This window comes from Dermochelys coriacea, chromosome 10, assembly GCF_009764565.3.
Source record: "Dermochelys coriacea isolate rDerCor1 chromosome 10, rDerCor1.pri.v4, whole genome shotgun sequence".
Lineage (NCBI taxonomy): Eukaryota > Metazoa > Chordata > Testudines > Dermochelyidae > Dermochelys > Dermochelys coriacea.
The window spans coordinates 35,842,457-35,862,197 of record NC_050077.1 but is presented as its reverse complement, the minus strand read 5'-3'; the positions used below and the strand labels follow the sequence as shown (position 1 = coordinate 35,862,197).

At 54.0% G+C, this 19,741-nt stretch overlaps 1 long non-coding RNA gene across 2 annotated transcripts; it reads right to left on the bottom strand.

Annotated features, from left to right (window-relative positions):
• Positions 1 to 4,649: 4,649 nt before the first annotated feature.
• Positions 4,650 to 19,032, bottom strand: LOC119862853. Of its 2 annotated transcripts, XR_005295404.1 has the most exons (5): positions 18,930 to 19,032; positions 14,632 to 14,826; positions 12,473 to 12,627; positions 6,116 to 6,303; positions 4,650 to 5,187 (listed from the first exon to the last, which is right to left on the bottom strand). It is a non-coding gene; the product is annotated as an uncharacterized LOC119862853 (long non-coding RNA). The 2 variants fall into 2 exon arrangements; XR_005295405.1 differs by lacking the exon at positions 12,473 to 12,627.
• Positions 19,033 to 19,741: the final 709 nt, after the last annotated feature.

The following is a 19,741-nucleotide window of genomic DNA, read 5'->3' as shown; positions in this document are numbered from 1 at the left end:
TGTGTGCGCGCGCCCGCGCGCGCACACACTGAACACCCCCTCCCTGACAACAGGGGTGTGTGATGAGCAGAGGTTTGTGAGCGGGGAGGTGCAAGTATGCACTGAGCATAGCTCCATTAGTGTCGCAGGGTGTGTGAGCTCACAGGTGTACACCCCAGCAGTGCTGTGTAGCGCGGGTGCCCCTGCTTTGCAATGCACACCAGCCACAGCCCACCTCCTAAACGAGACCCAGGCTATGGTAACCGGACCTGTCTGTTACTCAGAAGCGGGGCCAACCCCTGGCAAAACATCTCCAAGCTCTGAACCACAGCTCAGCTAGTCCCTCGGCGCCTTTCCAAATGGGAGCATGGGAACCCTGAAGCTCCAGATAAAAGAGAAACCTGCAGGATAGAAAGACTGAAAACTCCAGCTCCCAATGGCTCAGCTGTTGCTCTGCAGTCCCTGAAACAGTTTCAGTTCACTCTTCTCAGGCTGCTTTGAAAGGTCTCAGCTACACGTAGGGAAGATGTTTGTATTTATTTCTCTGACACACAACATGCCTGATGTCTAATAGGTGAGGCTGGTCCAAGTGCTGGATCTAAGACTAACTAAACAGAGCCAGAGTGAGCCAATGCAATACACACTTTGGACTCTGCAAGGTGGCGTCACAGGGCCATGTGTCTGATTGAAGACCAAATTCTGTTGTGTCCGTACAAGCAGAGATTAATAAGACTGGGCCTTTTCAGCTTTGAAAAGAGACACCTGAGATACGATATGAGGTCTATAAAATCATTCTGGTACACAGAAAGTGAAGAAGGAAGTGTTATTTATTCATTCATATCACAAAAACCAGGGGTGAGCTAATGAAATTAATAGGAAGCAGGTTTAAAACAAAGAAAAGGAAGTATTTCTTCATGCAACACCCAGTCAACCTGTGAAACTCATTGCCAGGGGATGTTGTAAAGGCCAAAAGTATAACTGGGTTCAAAAAGAACTAGACAAGTTCCTGGAGGATAGGTCCATCAATGGCTATTTGCCAAGATAGACAGGGATGCAACCCCATGCTCTGGCTGTCCCTAGGTTGTTTCCCAGAAGCCAGGAGCGGACAACGGGTGGATCATTTGATGATTGCCTTTCTGCTCCTTCTCTCTGAAGCACTGGCACTGGCCACTGTCAGAAGACAGGCTACTGGGTTAGATGGACCACTGGCCTGAACCGGTATAGCCATTCTGATGTTCTGCTGTCCCACAGCAGGCTGAGGGCAGTCCTGCTCTAGAAAAACTCATTGGTGTTTGGGGAAGGGAGAACACTGGGGATTTACACCCCAAACAAGTCAGGGGCAGGGAGAAGCCTACCCGGGAGCGATGGTGCCCTCCCTTGGATGCCTAGATCCTATAAGTCTCACCTGGCTAGTATCTCTGGCTGGCTCACAGCTGACTGCACGGGGTAGCATCTATTCTCTATGTGCGTGTCTCAACAGTTTCAAACCACAAAGTGTGGCACCATGCCAGGCAGCTGCACGCCTCAGGTATGCTGTGAAGAGTGTGCATTCAGAGATCCTGACACAGCAGGGTCAGTGTCACAGTCCTAGGACTCTCAGCAGTGCCTGGCTCTGTGATCACAGCAGAAGGCGGCAGGTTTGCAAACAGGTGGTGACATTCCTCGGGCTGAGGGCCTCCGTGTAGGGACCCACAACAGCAAGAAGCCAAGGGTGGAGGAGGACAGAGATTGCAGGTCAAAACTGATGTGCATTAAGAAGGCTGTGGGGGTCCAGGTCTGGAGGGATGGCAAAGAACAGTGACAACAGCAGTCTAATACCTCAATAACTAGGGCTGCAGGGCAGGGTTGAGGGGTGTCGGCAGAGCTGAGGATGCAGGACTGGAATAGTAGGAGCGGGTGTGTGAGCTTTGTGTTGGCATTTAGGAGCACTAGGAGATCCACATGGGATGCTAGCATTGATAAAGCAGGCGGTGCAGGCTAGGTTGATGTGCATTAGCAGCACATTGGACTGGCAGGAGTGAGATATCACAGCTGAGGTATCTGTAGGATTCACAGATCTCAAAATGGAGAAATCATCAGGAGTGGGCACCATGGAAGTAGGACACCTCCACAAATGTATCTCCTTCCAAGAGCCCAGTGCCATCACTCCATGGGTTCCTCTATCCCCCAGTGTCTTGGTGCTATCAATGCAAATCAGGAGGGGACTTTTCTGAAGAAGCAGCAGTAGGGGATCATAGAATATCAGGGTTGGAAGGGACCTCAGGAGGTCATCTAGTCCAACCCCCTGCTCAAAGCAGGACCAATCCCCAACTAAATCGTCCCAGCCAGGGCTTTGTCAAGTCTGACCTTAAAAACTAAGGAAGGAGATTCCACCACCTCCCTAGGTAACGCATTCCATTGTTTCACCACCCTCCTAGTGAAAAAGTTTTTCCTAATATCCAACCTAAACCTCCCCCACTGCAACTTGAGACCATTACTCCTTGTTCTGTCATCTGCTACCACTGAGAACAGTCTAGATCCATCCTCTTTGGAACCCCCTTTCAGGTAGTTGAAAGCAGCTATCAAATCCCTCCTCATTCTTCTCTTCCGCAGACTAAACAATCCCAGTTCCCTCAGCCTCTCCTCATAAGTCATGTGTTCCAGTCCCCTTATCATTTTGGTTGCCCTCCGCTGGATGTTTTCCAATTCTTCCACATCCTTCTTGTAGTGTGGGACCCAAAACTGGACACAGTACTCCAGATGAGGCCTCACCAATGTTGAATAGAGGGGAATGATCATGTCCCTCGATCTGCTGGCAATGCCCCTACTTATACATCCCAAAATGTCATTGGCCTTTTTGGCAACCATGGCATGCTGTTGACTCATATCCAGCTTCTCGTCCACTGTAACCCCTAGGTCCTTTTCTGCAGAACTGCTGCCTAGCCATTCGGTCCCTAGTCTGTAGCAGTGCATGGGATTCTTCCATCCTAGGTGCAGGACTCTGCACTTGTTCTTGTTGAATCTCATCAGATTTCTTTTGGCCCAATCCTCTCATTTGTCTAGGGCCCTCTGTATCCTATCCCTACCCTCCAGCGTATCTACCTCTCCTCCCAGTTTAGTGTCATCTGCAAACTTGCAATCCACACCACCCTCCAGATCATTTATGAAGATATTGAACAAAACCGGCCCAAAGACAGACCCTTGGGGCACTCCACTTGATACCGACTGCCAACTAGACATGGAGTCATTGATCACTACCTGTTGAGCCCGACAATCTAGCCAGCTTTCTATCCACCTTATAATCCATTCATCCAGCCCATACTTCTGTAACTTGCTGGCAAGAATACTGTGGGAGACAGTGTCAAAAGATTTGCTAAAGTCAAGGAACAACACGTTCACTGCTTTCCCCGCATCCACAGAGCCAGTTATCTCGTCATACCCTTGTCAGGTATTAGAGGCCTCTGTAATCTGTCAGGCAAAGGCATCCCAAGATCCTGTGGCTGGAAGCTGAAAGTAGACAATTCAGAAAGTAGCTACCAATTTTTAAGTGTGAGGAACTAACCAATGGAACAATTTACCTGGGGATGAGGGAGATTCTGCATCACTTGGAGTCTTCAGATCAAGATGGGTCGTCTTTCTAAAGAGTGGGTTCTAGCTCAGACACAAGATATGGGCTTGATGCAGCTGGCAACTGGCTGAAATGCTCTGGCTTGTGTTATACAGGGCAGACTAGATGATCATAATGGTCCCTTCTGGCCTTAATCTCTGACTCTATTACTGGTTTCTAATCCCAGCTCTGTCACTGACCCAATGAGTGTCCTTCGCTAAGTCACTTCACTGCTGTGTTGCAGTGTTCCCATGGGGAAAATGATCCTTTGTACAGTGCTTGGAGATGTGTGGTCACAAGATAATATTTCAGTATGATGATTTCATACATGGTGTCAGCACCAGTTGCCCTGATGGTATCAGCCTTTGGCACAATGGGTGGGACTGTTTCTCTCTGATGCGGACTTTGCTACAGCTACCTGTCCCCATGTGGCTTTCAGCCTGGATTGCTGCACCACCCCCGAGGACCATCTTGAATCTACAACTGGTGCAGACACAGCAGCCCCCTTCCTTAGCAATGCTAGCCCTAGGGAACAGCTACATTTGCACTACAACGCATGTGCTGGCACCCTGGCCACTTCTTGCTGCAGGGTGAGGTGTTAACACTGAACTGTAGAGCCCCATGCAGTTTGGAGCAGACTCTCAGTTGTCGTAAATTATAGCTCTCCTAAAGGACATGAAGCTTCACTGCTTTACACCATCTGAGGATCTGGCCCTTTGTGTCCTGTCAACCTCAAGCCCTTTCACCCCACCAATCTGCTCCAGAGCTGAGATCAGCTGGTGTGCTCTCACTCGGGGGCATTTTCAGTTAATGTCCCTCAGCGACGGACTCTGCCTCCCACTGCTTGCTCCAACAGAGCTAAAATCTGTTGCAAAGTCCATGTTCAATGAGGTGTTTGCCTCGGGCACCGACTGTGGGAATACAGCGCTGAGCACAGCTGAAGTCCAGAGCAGGGTTGATCACATTTGGTTTGACACTGGTCAATGCAGCATGTATTACTTTAAAATCCTGCCTTTGTGTGCAAGTATGATCGGCACCTTCTCAGCTAATTAATTCAAATAAAACAAAGGCAGCAATGGACTGATTCTACCAGATGAAATTTACATTAATTATTATAACCTATACAAATGGTAATGAAATCACAACAAAAGCAGCATTTAGCACTTTCCAGCTTCAAAATACTTTACAAACATTAACTAATTAATTGTCAAACCACCCAATTCCATTGAGGTTGACCACCATTATTATCCCCGTGGTATAGATGGGGAAACTGAGGTACAGGGGCGAACTAAATGACTTGTCCAAGGTCACACAATGGGCCCATGGCACAGGAACTGTTGACTCACAGTCATGTGTGCAAAATCCCTAGGCTGTGGACCGGCAGAGGTGAAAATGGATCTCATTGAAAATTAGTACTCATGAGCGGGGGCACTTTGCCCCATACATCACTGGGGCAGCCAAGACAATGTCACATAGTAGGATCTGCGTCTGCCAGCCTCACTCGTGCCCAGCAGCATCCTGAACTCATGCCAGCGGGCGCGTCCTGGGTCTTTCTGGAACACAGAGTATTGGCAAATGGAATCATGGGACTGACTAATCAGCATGAACCATGGAGACACCATCTGCCAGCCAAGAGAGAAGGGGAGTGTGGTTAGAAAACAGGCACTGCCCTGCCATCTCCCGCACTGCCTCCAAGGTTATGGGATCTGGAGCCAGCAGGTGCAGGTGTCGTACTGGGCCTGAGTCACCTTGGGGTGTATGTGAATGTTTGGTGCCCACATTCATCACACAGAGTCCCTTCACAAACCGGCCTGCCTCGCCCCAGTAACTACTGCCTTTATCCCCTTGCTGGTCTGTGTAGACACAGCTGCAGCAAGGTTGCTAGCTTGGTGGCCTAGCAAAGAGGAGGCTGCTCGGGTCCAGCCAGCAGGGGGTCAGTGCTAAGGAGGTAACCCATCTAGGGCACGGGCCTGGTCCTTAAAGGATGGGCCAGGCACGACGTGGCTCTTATGCCCCATGGGCTCTGGGAGCGGGGCCACTGTCAGCTTCTCTACAAGGGCTGGTGAAGGTGAAGGACCCCCGCTACAGAGGGGGAAAGGGCGTAGGCACAAGAGCCTCTTCCACAGGGTCAGTTTGGGGTTCTTCTCTGCCTGAAAGATGTACCCAGCATAGGCCAAGCCTGACACTGAGGCCTCTCCTGGACTTCCAAAAAAATTACCATGGAGACAAGAGAGGCCCCGGGTGGGTGGTGGGAGGAAGAGGGGAGGCGAGTTTAGAGAGTGAGCCCATCCTGCCCTCACCCTGCAGCAGTGCCCCTTATCCCATGGGGATGGGCCTGGCTCCCCACCCTGGGCATTGTGACCTGGCCCGCAGGGTTGCAGCGCTGCTTCGGTTTGGTCCCCCCCGAGTTACACGGCGACCCCATGTGCCAGCTCACAATGCCACTCTCACAAGTTCCATGGTTTTGGGGGCCCTCTCCAGTGGCAGGGGGGCAACTGCCCCTTTTGCCCTCCCGTTCCAGGTGCACCTGATTCTGCTGCTTCTCCTCACCTGAGTAAATTAACAGACGAGGCAGCCTTCGACCCGCCAGACTTCAGAGCCCCACGGACACTGCCCAGGGGAACCCACCTGGGTGCAGAGTTCTGATGGACCCTGGGGACATCCATCCGAGCTCTGCATGCCCTCGTTCTCCTCCAATCGCCGGCTTCTACGCAGCACGTGAAGCCGCTTAGCAGCCACTGTTTTAAAAGGATGAATCCAACTTTTAAAGGGACTTTGAAATACCCATCCAGGAATTTATACAAGGAGCCACTGAGGGAGGATGGGGGACTCACCTTTCCAACGAATGGAGACTGCAGCCCTAGCATTTCTTGGCCTCCGAGTGTGTTCAGCTGCAGCTTCCTAATTGTCCCAGCTGTGTATCGCTACCCCATCCCCCCGCCTTCTCCACCGCCCCGCGGTGCTAACCTGCGGGTCCTTGACTGGTAAGCCCCGATTACTGACCTGCTATTTGCCTGTCAAGAGTTTGCTCCACAGACAAAACACCCCCTGTCAAATTAGTGAGTCAGAAGACGTAAGAGAGACCACCGCTGCTAATTTGTACATTAACTGGTTCTGACAGAAATATTTCACAAGTGAAAAAACAGAAAATGTGCCTCAAGAAAACGGTCAGCCTCCATACCGGCAAACTTCTGCTTAACTGGTTAGTGCAGGGGGAAAAAACCGCAAATGCCAGGCAAGGTGGGCAAAGCTCACAAGCCCCACTTCCTCTGCCCCCCCATCTTTGGGGCAAGAGAAAGTGGGCCAAATGCACAGCCAGCTGCACCAGCAGTTCTGGGCCATATGCTGCTGTTTTTAGGAGGTGGGGTTAGAACTCTGGCTGGTTCTGGGTTGGATCTCAGCCGCGGTGAGAAGATTGGGGTTTTGGGGTTGTTTTATTCAACTAGGGCTCAGAGCTGATCCTGAACTAGCAGGTTGGGTTGCAATGGCAGGTGCTCAGTCCCTGGGTTTGCAAATGTTGCAAGAGGCCTAGTGCAGGGAGGGCCTGCCAAAGAGAGAGGTAGAGCAAAGAGGTAGATTTAGAGGTGACAGGGGGAGCACGTGCCCCTTCCCCCCCCAATTTCTGCCAGGGTTTGCCAGCTGCACCTGGGCCCCCTCCCTGTGTGGCAGCTCCTGGAGCTGGCGAGCTGCAAGTTGCAGCCATGAGGATGGATAGATAGCAAACAGCTTGGAGCTGTAGGGAGGGGCCACTGAGGATAAGGGGAGTGTGCCTGGGGGAACGTGACTCAAGTTGTTCGGGGAGGGGGGACCTTTACATTTTGCACTCCTGCTACCAGCAGGTACCAGTCATCTCTGGGTAGATTTAGATGTATATGGCCTCAGCATTCACAAATGGGGCTAGAGTTTCTGAAGTGCTCCACATTCAGCTCCGCCCCGTGAGATGCTCATGGCCAGTTTCTAAAGCACCCACCATGCACCATCTGGCCCCAGACCTACAAATGCTTGTGTCCATGATCCACTGAGTCACTAGGATGGCTAACATGGAGGAAGTGAGTTAGGCATTTACAGGGTCGTTCGTATGGATTTGCTGGCCAAACAGCAGCAAAGTGGGGACCCAAGAGCTCCAGATACTTGCAGGGTGTGTACACGCCAAGGCACACAAAGAATACTCAGGGGGGCCCCCAGGGGATCAGTTGAGAAGTAGTGGGATGAACCTGGGTGACGGGGAGTGCTTGCTTCCCAGGTGGGATCCACTAGGCTGGGGAGGAAGTGGTAGAAGCTGTATCCTGGACTAGATGAAGCACTAGCGCATCCACAGTCCCAAAGAGGCTCTGAAGCTTTGTACTGGGGACTCGTATGTTGACCCCAGCTAGGTCTGGGCTCCAGACAGTCTCTGGAAATTCTTCTAGATCGTGTCAGCTCTTCAAGTCCTCCTTCTCCATTCCTCTGTCTTAAAGCTGCTCCTTGGAAATTCTGCAGTTTATCAAACCCTTTTGTATGACATCCATCCATCCATTTAGTTTTGGGGCTTCCAGCCCTATACAGTCTTCAAACCTTCTTTTCATATGCCCAACAAGCTAAGCTGCATTCCTTCCACTCTTCTATAATTGATACCACCTTCACGCTTCCCCCAGTTCATTCATTGTGAACGTAGGCCATCCTTGTAACTCCAAGCACACATCTTAACATTTGCATTGCCCCCGTATTCCAGCTCTGCTCCTGTCTCTTCCTCTGTGCTCAGAATTTGGAGTCATACCCAAGTACAGGCCCCTTGTAGATCTCACTTTTCAGTTGGACAGGTGTTCTATCACAGATCGCACCACTCACGGTTCTCCATTTAGTCCACGTCTCTCAGTTTGATGTGGAGTTTATTATCAAACCCAGTTACTTGAGCTTCTGTACCTTTGGGAGTGGCTGACCCCCCCAGACTTGCAGGCTTGTTGACTTCCTGCAAGGTATCATCGAACCTACAGACCATATGTTCTGTTTTATTTCTGTGGATTTTCATGCGATTTCTTTCAAGTCCCTGGAAATTACAATATGCAGATTATAGGATCGTTATTTGTTCCAGTACCATAGGTCCCATAGATGCTAGGTGCTGTACATACCAGAGCGAGAGACAGTGCCTGTCCTGACCCCTTTACAATCTGAACAGAGGGTGAGAGGGGAACTAAGCACAGAGAGTGGAAGGGACTTGCCCCAGATCAGTGGCAGAGCTGGGAATAGGACCCAGTTTTCCTGAGTGCTAACCCAGTGCCTCACCCACTAGGCCATGCTGCCTCTCACTGGTGCAGTACCAAGTTTATCAGACTCCAGATAGCCCCAGCCAGAAGAGAGGGGGATGAGGACAAGAGAGAGAGAGAGAGAGAGTGTGTGTGCGCGCACGCCAGCCATGCATGAAGCTCAGGGACACTTCTAAGCATGAGTCAATGGGACCCAACAGAGCTAGAGCCTATATACTTTAAGGAACCAGCCTGAATCCTGGAAGAGCACACTACAAGCATGGCTTTCAGACATACAGTGGGGTGGGGCTGGGGACAAGAACACCAATGTCTGGTCCAGATCTTCATAAAGCTGCACTGATTGACACCAGCTCAGGATCCGGCCCACTGCATCCATGCTAACCTCTGACCTACAGCTGCATGACATAGCCACACCACCAGGACTGAGTTCCTCTTGCATGCCAAGCATCTGAGTCTCTTCTGCTTCATAGAGCAAACACACCTGGGCAAAGTGGGTGTCCCACGGTACATGGCCTGACTATTCCAACCTTGGAGAACTTGTATCAGATGCTTGCTTCAACTGCTGATACTGCTGACATGGGCAGCGGGTCAAGCACCCTTTCAGGGAGGCTAGCCCCCGGCCCTGCCCTTTCTGATGGAGCCCCACTCCTCCGCACCCCGCCGACTGCCAGACCTCCGAGCCCACCCACCCCCTCCCGTGGCCAGAGGAGTCCCAGCCAAACCGCCCCACATCCCAGGCCATTGGTAGGGTTGCCAGGTGTCCAGTTTATGACCAGAAAGAAGCACTGACCAGACACCAAAAGTCCGGTTGCCACCTGCAGGAGCACGGGTGACACATGGGGGGACATGCGGGGGCAAGTGCCCCCTGAGATTGGCTTGCCGGGGTGGGGAGAAGGCTCTGTCAGCCAACTTCTCTCTCCCGCAGGCAGCCACCACGCTGGGTTGGGCTCTCACGCATACCCAGAGTGGAGTGGCTATTGGGAGAAGTGGGTGGTCATAGAATATTAGGGTTGGAAGGGTCCAATATTAGGGTCCAACCCCCTGCCCAAAGCAGGACCAATCCCCAACTAAATCATCCCAGCCAGGGCTTTGTCAAGTCTGACCTTAAAAACCTCTAAGGATGGAGATTCCACCACCTTCCTCAGTAACCCATTCCAGTGTTTCACCACCCTCCTAGTGAAATAGTGTTTCCTAATATTCAACCTAGACCTCGCCCACTGCAACTTGAGACCATTGCTCCTTGTTCTGTCATCTGCTACCACTGAGAACAGCCGAGCTCCATCCTCTTTGGAACCCCCCTTCAGGTAGTTGAAGACTGCTATCAAATCCCCCCTCACTCTTCTCTTCTGCAGACTAAATAACCCCAGTTCCCTCAGCCTCTCCTCGTAAGTCATGTGTTCCAGCCCCCTAGTCCTGTCCCTTCTGCTCCCCACACGGGCCTGGCTGCCAGGGTCAGAGGCTGAGTGAGCCAGAAACATGCTGGGGAGCAGAAGGGGCGGGACCACCCACTTCTCCCTCCGGCCGCTCTGCTCTGGGTCGGCGTGACAGCCCAGCTGCCCAGTGCGACAGCTGGGCTGCCTGAGAGAAAGCCTGGCTGTGGGAAGCGGCAGCAAGCCACCCCCAGCCCAGTCCCAGCTGCCGGGGACAGCGGCTGAATGGGCTGGGGGGCAGGTGCAGCAGGAGCCAGATAACTGGTGGGGTGGGGAAAGTGCAGCAGTCCCCAAGCTAGGCGTGGGGGGCGGAGACTGAGTGGAGGGCAGTACCTTGAGGGAGGGGGTGGAGCATGGGGCTGGGCCTTAGGGGCAGAAGGTGAAGCAGGGGTGTCCAGATTCCAGAAATTGGAAAGATGGCAACCTTAGCCACCGGCCAGCCTGAGCACCGCTCCAAGCCCCAGGGCCACCAGCTGGCCCAAGCACCAGCCCGACTCCTAAGCTACCTCAGGCTGCTGTCAAGCCCCAAGCTCCCGGCTGCTGACTCGAGCTGAGCCCCCACTCACTTCGGGGAGGAAGGGGAGCAAGGATGGGGTCTTGGGGCCGAACATGAGCAGGGCCTCAGCCTGGGTTAGGGGAGGCTTAGCCTGCCCTGGCCTATGATACCTGCTGCCCATGAGAGCAAGTCTGTGCTTCCCTCTCTGGCTTTCCCTTGCAAATGCAGCTGGGAACCTGTAACTGTGGAGATATATTCCTCCTGGGAGTACAATAGCCTCTAGAGATGTAAGACTGGGGGATCACGCAGAGCTAGCCTAACGGCCAGTGTGTGAACCCAACCAGACCTGCTTGGTAAGCACAGTTGTATCCCTGGGCCCCATCTAAGAGGGGGACGGATGTAAAATTCCAGCCCAGGATAGGGAAAGGCCTGAGAGGGTGAACGCAGGGAGCCCAGCAAGTGGACAGCATACAGCTAGACCCGTAACTGTGGCAGCCTCCACAGGGAGGAGATGAAAAAGATAAGGATAATCTAGTCTAGAGGGAAGCTAAATAAGAGGAGATGAGACAGAGATGCATAACATAATGGAAAGCGTAGGGCAGGTCAGTCAGGTTCCCCTGCGTGCTCTCTCAGAATAAAAGAACAAGAGGGAAGCCACTGAAATTAAGTGACAAAAAAATGTAAGCCCGTCCAAGGAAGTCCTGTTTGAGATGAGATAATTCACCTGTGGAACTCACTGCCACAAGGTATCAAGGCAGAGAGATTAGCAGGATTTGTAAAAAAGGCTTAGCCATTCATATGAATAACAAAGATCTTGTCCTACAGCAATGCCAGCCCTGCCATGAACCAGCCACACAGAGGCCCGGTTTTCAAATGAGTTCTGAACATCTGGCCATGTCAATGCAGTGGCCAGCTGTTCAGAAGTGCTCAGCATCTAGTAGCAGGCCTTGAGACAAAGGGAAACTCCCTGTGGTGGGTGCTGAAGGAAAGGACTGGAAAGGCACCTCTGTCCCATAGCGTAAGCACCAGAGCAGACCAGTTCCTGCAGGTCATGCTGCAGCATCACAGGTGGGCGGCTAAGTCCAATTCTTGAGCAACTGTCCTTGCCACTGATAACGCAGGTGTAAAGCGCAGGGCCAGAGGATGAAACCGGCACACTACTAGAGCGTGAGGCTGGCTGCACTTTTCACTCTTTTCCCTTTCCTCTCTCAAGAATCTCTCTTCAGCCTCTTTGCCCCCCTGTCACAGCACTGAGATCCTGTGGGGCCTCTTGCTAGGTTTTCCCAGCTTGCCGTGGCGACATTCTAAGTTTTCAAGTCCCTCTTGCAAACATTCTCGAACCTGAGCCGAGGTCGGCCCAGTGTCCTTGGGGCAGCCACCAGTTCTCCGAGAAGGACGTACTTTGGAATGCATCCAATGATCAGCGCAGGTGACTACGCTGGTGTTTGAAAATCTGGTCATCAGAACCACGGCGATCAGCATCCGAGAAAAACCTAAGTCAGACAATCAGCTAGAACAGAGAACAATCCACTGGCTCTGCCACAGGTGCATCTGTTAATGGCTCCGTGCTTGCACTTACCCTCAGCCCACTAAGACATGAGAGAGATGCGGCTGAACACACCACAGATGGCCCAGGGGATCAGAGCAACATCCTCCAAACCACTCGCATTCAGCCAAATACCCAGCATGGCAGCCTCCCTTCTCACACAGTGCGCTGCTGAATTAGTGATTGGCTCACCTGTCAGTCAGCAGAGCTATTAACGCCTAGTTCAATTCAGAGCGCTTAGTGACTGCAATCAGAGACCAACAGGGGAAGGAAGAGAAGCCATCATCCAGGGATGCTTTCAGTCAGGCCTGGACTGCCGCTGTGACAGCACTGCTCACACGCTTGCTCTGAGAGATCACAAAATCAGTGAATGCCTCCTTAGCACCACACATGTCAGTGCCCCTTTCCACATGGAACACGGCCAGGCTGACTCCAACGGGCCTACTCAGAGCACTAGACTGGGACTCGGGTTCTGTTCCTGACACCACACTGCACAGTGACCTTGAGCATGTCACTTCACAGCCCTGTGCCTCAGTTCCCCATTTATGAAGTAGGAATAATGATGCTGGCCCGTCTGGGGAGTGCTCAGAGATCCGCTGCTCAGTTCTTGTAGAAGAGCTAAGGATTACTAGGATACAGTTAACCCCATGCGGGACCAGGACCCGCATGCTCAGCACTTTGCAGAATCAAGCCCTTGGTAGAGACAGTGAGGCTAACTCTCTGAGGGCTGGTATCATGCGTCTCGCCTCCCCCTTGGCACTGAGTCTTCTGTAGGGCAGATGACTTGGGCAGCAGCAGCAAAGGGGTGGGCTGAGATCTATGGGACCTCTCCCTGCCCCTGTCAGGAGCTGCCTGTTTGGGGCATGGGATGCATCAATAGGTTTGCAGGCAGTAGTGGGGGTCCCCTCCTACCTAAGCCATTAAAGAGGAAGCAAGAGCCAGCTTCAGGGCATCGTCTGTCCTCACTGTGCAGTGAGCCTGTAAGAGCAGGACCTGGGTTGGGAGTTGTCTCCCTGCCCTCCACACAGGGCCGGCTCTAGGATTTTTGCCGCCCCAAGCAAAAAAATTTTTGGCCACCCTTGCTTTTTTTCGTGCCCCCCTCCATCTCTGGCTCTGCCCCAATTCCACCCCTTCCCAACCTCTTCCCCAAATCCCCAGCCCCGCCTCCTCCCCCAGGCGTGCCGCATTTCCCTCCCATTGCTTCCTGCGGCTCCCCCCCGCACAACCCCCTGCCTTCGCTCACCTCTGCTCTGCCTGCTCCCCTGAACATGCCGCCGCTCCGCTTCTCCCCCCTCCCTCTCAGGAGAGGGAGAGGCAGTGCGTTCAGGGGAGCAGGCAGAGCAGAGGTGAGCGAGGGGGGGCGCGCAGGAAGTAACGGGAGAGGAACCACTCCCTGCCCCATCTCACCTCCGCTCCACCACCGCTGCCTCCCCCGAGCGCGCCGCCGCTTGGCTTCTCCTCCCTCCCTTCCAGGCTTGCCGCGCGAAACAGCTGTTTGGCGCGCAGCAAGCCTGGGAGGGAGGGAGGGAGAAGCAGAGCGGCAGCTGCACACTCAGGGGAGCAGGCAGAGGCAAGCTGGGGAGGCGAGGGCACATTTCTAGATAGGGGCGGCATGGCCGGTGCCGGAATGCCGCCCCTAGAAATGTGCCGCCCCAAGCACCTGCTTGTTTTGCTGATGCCTAGAGCCAGCCCTGCCTCCACACTCCCAACCACCCCATCGATTCTTTTCACACCTGCAATAATCAACCAGTTAAAGCCCTGGATACTAAACATGCCTCCAGCCAATCAGAGTGTTACTGTTCACTGATGCACCCTCTGTCCCTCCCACAAGGCCTCTCTTTGGAGGTTGTGATTGGTCAAGACTACAACAGGCTGATTTGAGGTATTGTCAGCATTAATACCTAGGGCTCATATGGCACCATTCTGTCATAGACCTCCAAGCCCTTTATAAGGGACACCAGTATCATGACGCCTATTGTACACATGGGGAAACTAAGGCATTAAGTGGTGATATGTCCTGCCCAAGGTCTGAGCCAGGAACAGAATCCAGGTCTCCTGGCTCCCAGGCCTGTGCTTTATCAACAAGGCAACACTGCCTGTCCTCTGCAGTCGTTAGCGTATATCCCAACATTATCATAGTGTATTGAGCAATCTCACAGTTAAGCTTTTGTTTTATGACCTTTTATGAAGGCAAATCACCTTTCCATTCCTAGCCCAATGCCATTTTGCATTTGGTTCAGATGCTGCCTGGGCAGACAGAGAGAGACAGTGCTCTAGGGAGCCTTGATGTTCCTTTCTTGTTTGGCAGCTTCTGTGCACAAGAACAATGGTGCTGCCAACCCCTCACTCACCTCAGAGCAGCACTGCCTCAAGAGCTGTGGCTGCTTTTTGGGGAGCTCACGCGGGATGTATCAATATAGAGAGGCTGTTGGAAGGACGATTCTTTTCCAGGTGTGACAGCAACGCACTTCAGAGGCTCCTGCTCCCAGGGGCCCTTGAGGCTCTGTAGCGGCTGGTCCCTCAGAAGGCAGGAGAGCTAAACGCACCTGAGGGAGGAAATGCAGCGATCAAAGGGACGTGAGCGATCGCAGCTTCCCTACTCGGCTTGGCCACTTTTGGCAGAGTGGGTCTTTTTGAAAACACGTAGTGCAAGCAGGCAGGGTGGGGCCATAGTGTGATGGTAGCGGCTGGGCATTAGAACACTAGGGAAGGTGATATATTGGGAGCGCTTCTAAAAGCTCTGCTCCAGGAATTACTGAGGGATAGGACCCAACGCAAGACCTTCTGCTCCCAAAGCACAGGTCCCTGGAGTGAAAGGAGGCTTGTGAGGTGCTGTTAGTAGAGCCAAGCCTCTGACATGCACTGGAACCATTCCAATGCTGTCCAGCAGAGGGCACCACACTGTTCATTTAAATACCATCATCATCTTTGGTAGTGTCATGCGCTGGGAAAGGGCGACCCATTGGTCAAAGGGCAGTACCTGCCCGGCTCGGGGCACGAGATACTGAAGAGGGGTAATAGGGCTACCAGCCCTTTCCTGGGGTGCTAGCGGTGGTAAACTTTGGTACCTGCCCCTCTCTGTGGGGTGTTGGCGACGGGGGGTATACAGGGGTACCTGCCCCTCTCTGAAGGGGGGTGTCAGAGAGGGGAGTATACAGGCGTACCTTCTCCTCTCTGGGGAGGTCTTGGGGGTATACGGGGTACCTGCCCCTCTCTGGAGGGGGGTGTCAGAGAGGGCGATATACAGAGGTACCTGCCCCTCTCTGGGGGTGGGGTTGGGGAGTATACAGGGGTACCTGCCCCTCTCTGGGCGGTTGGGGGGTATACAGGGTTTGACTGAGGGCAGGGGGCAGCCTGCCAGGTCCTCAGAAGCACCAGTGCAGCTCGTTGGGTCCTTAGGTCCTTGCCCCAATGAGTCTCCATGGGGAGAACTGGTGGTGAATGCAGGGGGGGTGAGGGGGTAGGTCATTCTCTTCAGGGCCCCCAGTGCAGGAAGGACTCCATGGCCATTCAGGAAGGGAGGAGCTCACAACTCAGGCCTCTCCCCCCTACTCCAGGCCCTTCTCGGGCTCTCCTTTCATGGGGGGGACGAGACTGGGGGGCCTTTGTTCTGAACCACACAGCTCCCGTCCCTGCCATGAACCCCAGGATCTGACTCCCTTGTGCCCCAGAAGGAGCTGACACCCTGGGCAGGGGTTGGGGTGGGCACCCGTCTGAGTGACCCATGCGAGTGGCCAGGAGCAGGCAGCCCATCCATGTCTAGTAATGGCTGATACCCTGAGAGCTGCCAGAGACCCAGCCAGGATCGAGACCCTGTTGTGGCCTGCACTGCCCAAACACACCTGGGGACATGGCCCTGAGGGGCTCACACTGGTAGCAACAGCACAGAGCACACATAGTGGGTACGGCAGGATGGTGAATGGGGGACGGGGGGCATGGCACTGGGGCACAACAAGAATTCATCTGGTCTGTGGAAGTTGTAGCTCCTCGTGGGCTCTGGCAGCTTCCTGGGGCCCATGATCCCTGGCCTGACCTCCCGAGGCTCCATGCCAGGCCAGCCCTCTCTCCCGTGGCAGTAGCCACATTGGTGTGACAGAGCATTTTGAAAAGCGCTGATCCACCAGCATGAGGGGCTCTGGTCATCCCCCCGCCAGGCAGGTGGGAGGCAGGGAGTGCACTGGCTGCGGCTGGCTCCTCGGGATAGCAGCACACGTTGCGTGATCTGTTGTGGCAGCTTCCCTGCAGCCTGGAGCCAGCCTGGAGCTAGCACTGAGGATGGCTTTAATTGCTTTCAGATTCACTAGTGAGCCCATGACAGCCTGGGCTATGCAACTGGAGCAGCTGCAGTGCGGCCAACTGCCCCTGCTTTGCTAGGGACAGGGCCCGGTTTTCATCCCTCTTCTGGCTGCTTTTGAAAGGAAAGAATGAAAGGAAGGCAAGATGCTGCCTGTGCCCCTTTCCAGACTGGCAACCTCTTCGCTTAGAGCCAGACGCTATAGCAGCTTCAGGCAGCCCTCTGGCCCAGCGCCTCCAGAACCCCGTGACATGGGGACCCCCCAACCTTCCTCTATTAACTCCACTGGGTGGTAACAACACAACCAGTAGCAACCTGCTGCCCCTCACCTGCCAGCTGAGGTTTCCATGGCACAGCACAAACCTCGACTGAGCCTCATGTCTCTGCTACGGTGTCTGGTCATCAATCCCATTTTACAGAGGGGGAAACTGTGGCACAGGGCAATGACATGATTTGCCCATGGTGACATGAGTCAGGGGCTCCCAGAACCCTGCTCTAACCCATAGGCGCAGACTTCCCCTCTGCCCATTGGGTGCTCGACCCCACCCTGCCCCTGTCCTCACCTTTTCTCGTCCCTCCCCCACCCCCTTCCCCTAAGTCCTTGTCATTGCCTTGCCTCTTCTCCACCTCCTCCCCTGAGCATGCCTTGTCCCCACTCCTCCCCCTCCCTCTCAGAAAGTCCTAAGTGCCACCAAACAGCTGTTAGGCGGCACGGGGGCGGGAAGCACTGGAAGGGAGGGGGAGGAGCAGAGATGCGGCACACTCGGGGTAGGCGGGGAGAGCTTGGTTGCCAGTGGGTGCAGAGCACACACTAATTTTTCCCCGTGGTGCTCCAGCCCCAGAGCACCCACGGAGTCGGTAACCTCACCAGGGCTTCTGGGCCCTGAGCTTCCACCCAGCCAAGCAGGCTAGTGCTCTGTAAACTCAGCTTGCCTCCCACCCCCACAGTTAACCATCTGAGGGCTGGGAATGGGGCTTTAGCTCTCACCAAGGGGCTGTGATGTTTGCCCTGAGATGAGCGATAATGGGAATGTCACAGAGGGATGGGGGGGATTTGCAGGAGGGATCAGACCACAAAGAATGTCAAGCAGGCGAGGGTGATGACAAAGCGATGATAGAGCCAATGGGACTATTCAGTCTGAAGGGCCGTGAGCACAGTCTAATGGGGGTCATGCCTCAACTCTGCCTGGGATCATGGGCAAGTCACTGCCCTTCTCTGTACCTCGGTTTCCCAGCCTGGCTCCTGGGGCAAGACGACGCTGGGGAAGCACACTGGGATTCTCAGCCGGAAAGCGCTGTAACATTATTACTGAACAGCCGCATAACTGCGGGGCAGGAGACACAGGGCCATTCCTTTTGAAAGGGACAATTGCCATCAGACATCATGCACCCCTCCCTCCCGCTCTGCTCAGGGTTCAAGCGAGGTCCCCCTCCCCACCCACCTAGGCATGGACAGCAGGGCTCACTGGGCAAGGGGCTCCACAATTAAAAACCTGCACCCCATTGAAGCTGCATGGGATGGTCCCTCTTCACCAGGATTCCTGCCATAGAACAGCATTCACTTTCAGCGCGTCTCTCCCCAAGCACCACTAAAGCACTAGCCAGGCTGGAGCTGCACTGTGTGGTCCAGCGCCCCTCGGGGGATAGAACCGGGCACCCAACCTTCTGCTACCTGAAGCAAAGCGGGAGCCCCGTATGGCTCTGGCAGCAGTAGCCCCATACACCACTTGCTGTTATCTCCCACTGCAGGGAGACAAAGGCCCCCACCTTAGCCTTGGGGATCAGGGCTTTAGCATCACAGGCTTTTAAAAGGCTCAGCCCTGTTCACACTGCACCCAGGGCCCATCACTGCAGGGCTGTAGCCAGGGCTCCCACCTGCCGCACAGCCCTTTATGTAACAGTTTGGGGACAGCGCAGAGGGGCTCAGCAGCCATCCCCTCGGTCACGGGTCCCCAACAAGCACCCCCTGTCAACTGCTCCCCAGACACTGTGAGGGAACCCAGCCGCTGGGCCCCAGGTGTTTTAAACTTGAAAAGAGCCCAGCAATTTCCCGCAGTCTTGGGGTCCCTAGGCTCACACTCAGGGCATGGACCCTCTATCTTGCACCCCCCCTCCTGAGACCTGGACCCTGCTTGTCCGGCTACCTCATCTCATAAACACAGCCTCTCACAGATGTGAGCCTTCTGGGTTAGTCTAACTCTCTCAGGGGGGCCGTGGTCAGTGTAACCATACAATACTGAGAGCCATTGTGTTCAGGAGCCAACGCCATCGCTCATTTACGTAACAGATACAGCACAGGAGAGGCCAGTTCCACAGAACACAACAACCTGTCACGTCCACCCCCCATCAGCTCACCTTGGGAAGCCTGGGTGACCACCTGTGTTCAGGTAGGCAGGGCCCCTGCCTCCTCAGGCCCCTACATGCTGGGTTGCATCTCTCTCCTCTTGAACTGAAGGAAAAATGGCTCCTGAGCAACTCCTGGCCTTTTACAACTTTCAGGCCCCCCATCAGGTGATGTCCTTCTCAGGTGATCACGGACCTCGGCCAGGTGACTCTGTTACCGAGACAACTTCTGCTAAACCAGTTCTCCTGATTGAAGCCATCTGTTGCAATTAGAGAGCTCTTAACATCAACAACACTCTTTTGTTGGCCCTTTGCCACCAGTCTTGGGCATTTCAGTTCGTCGTGAAGGCAACCAGCCAATGGAGAAAGCAAAGGGGGGCTGCACATTCAAAACGGAATCTGTGGTCTGGGAAAGTTCCCTGCAAAGGGTTCCTAAGCTCACACAGCAGTCACACATTGTATGGCCAGATCCCCCAAATCCTCACATCTCGCCCACCTGACTTACCTTGTGACAGCTCAGTACAACGTCTATGCAAGTGAGCCAGCCCTCTTCAGTACCATGGCAGTCCTGGCTGACTTTGGCAATGAGGAGCAGGCTCTTGGGACAGGCAGACCTTCTGTTTAAACCCAAACTCCTAGGGCATCAGCTGGGCTGGGGGAGGAAATGCTGCTGGATGCACTGACATCCTGCTTGCTAGACAGGAGCGCCAGAGCAGCCACAGCTTTAAGGCTCTGGTATTCCCATCTTCCGCAAGCCACCCCAGCAGGTAACGAGCCCTTCTGCAAACGCTTGCAGTAGTTCTGTCACTGGAGCCATAGATCTG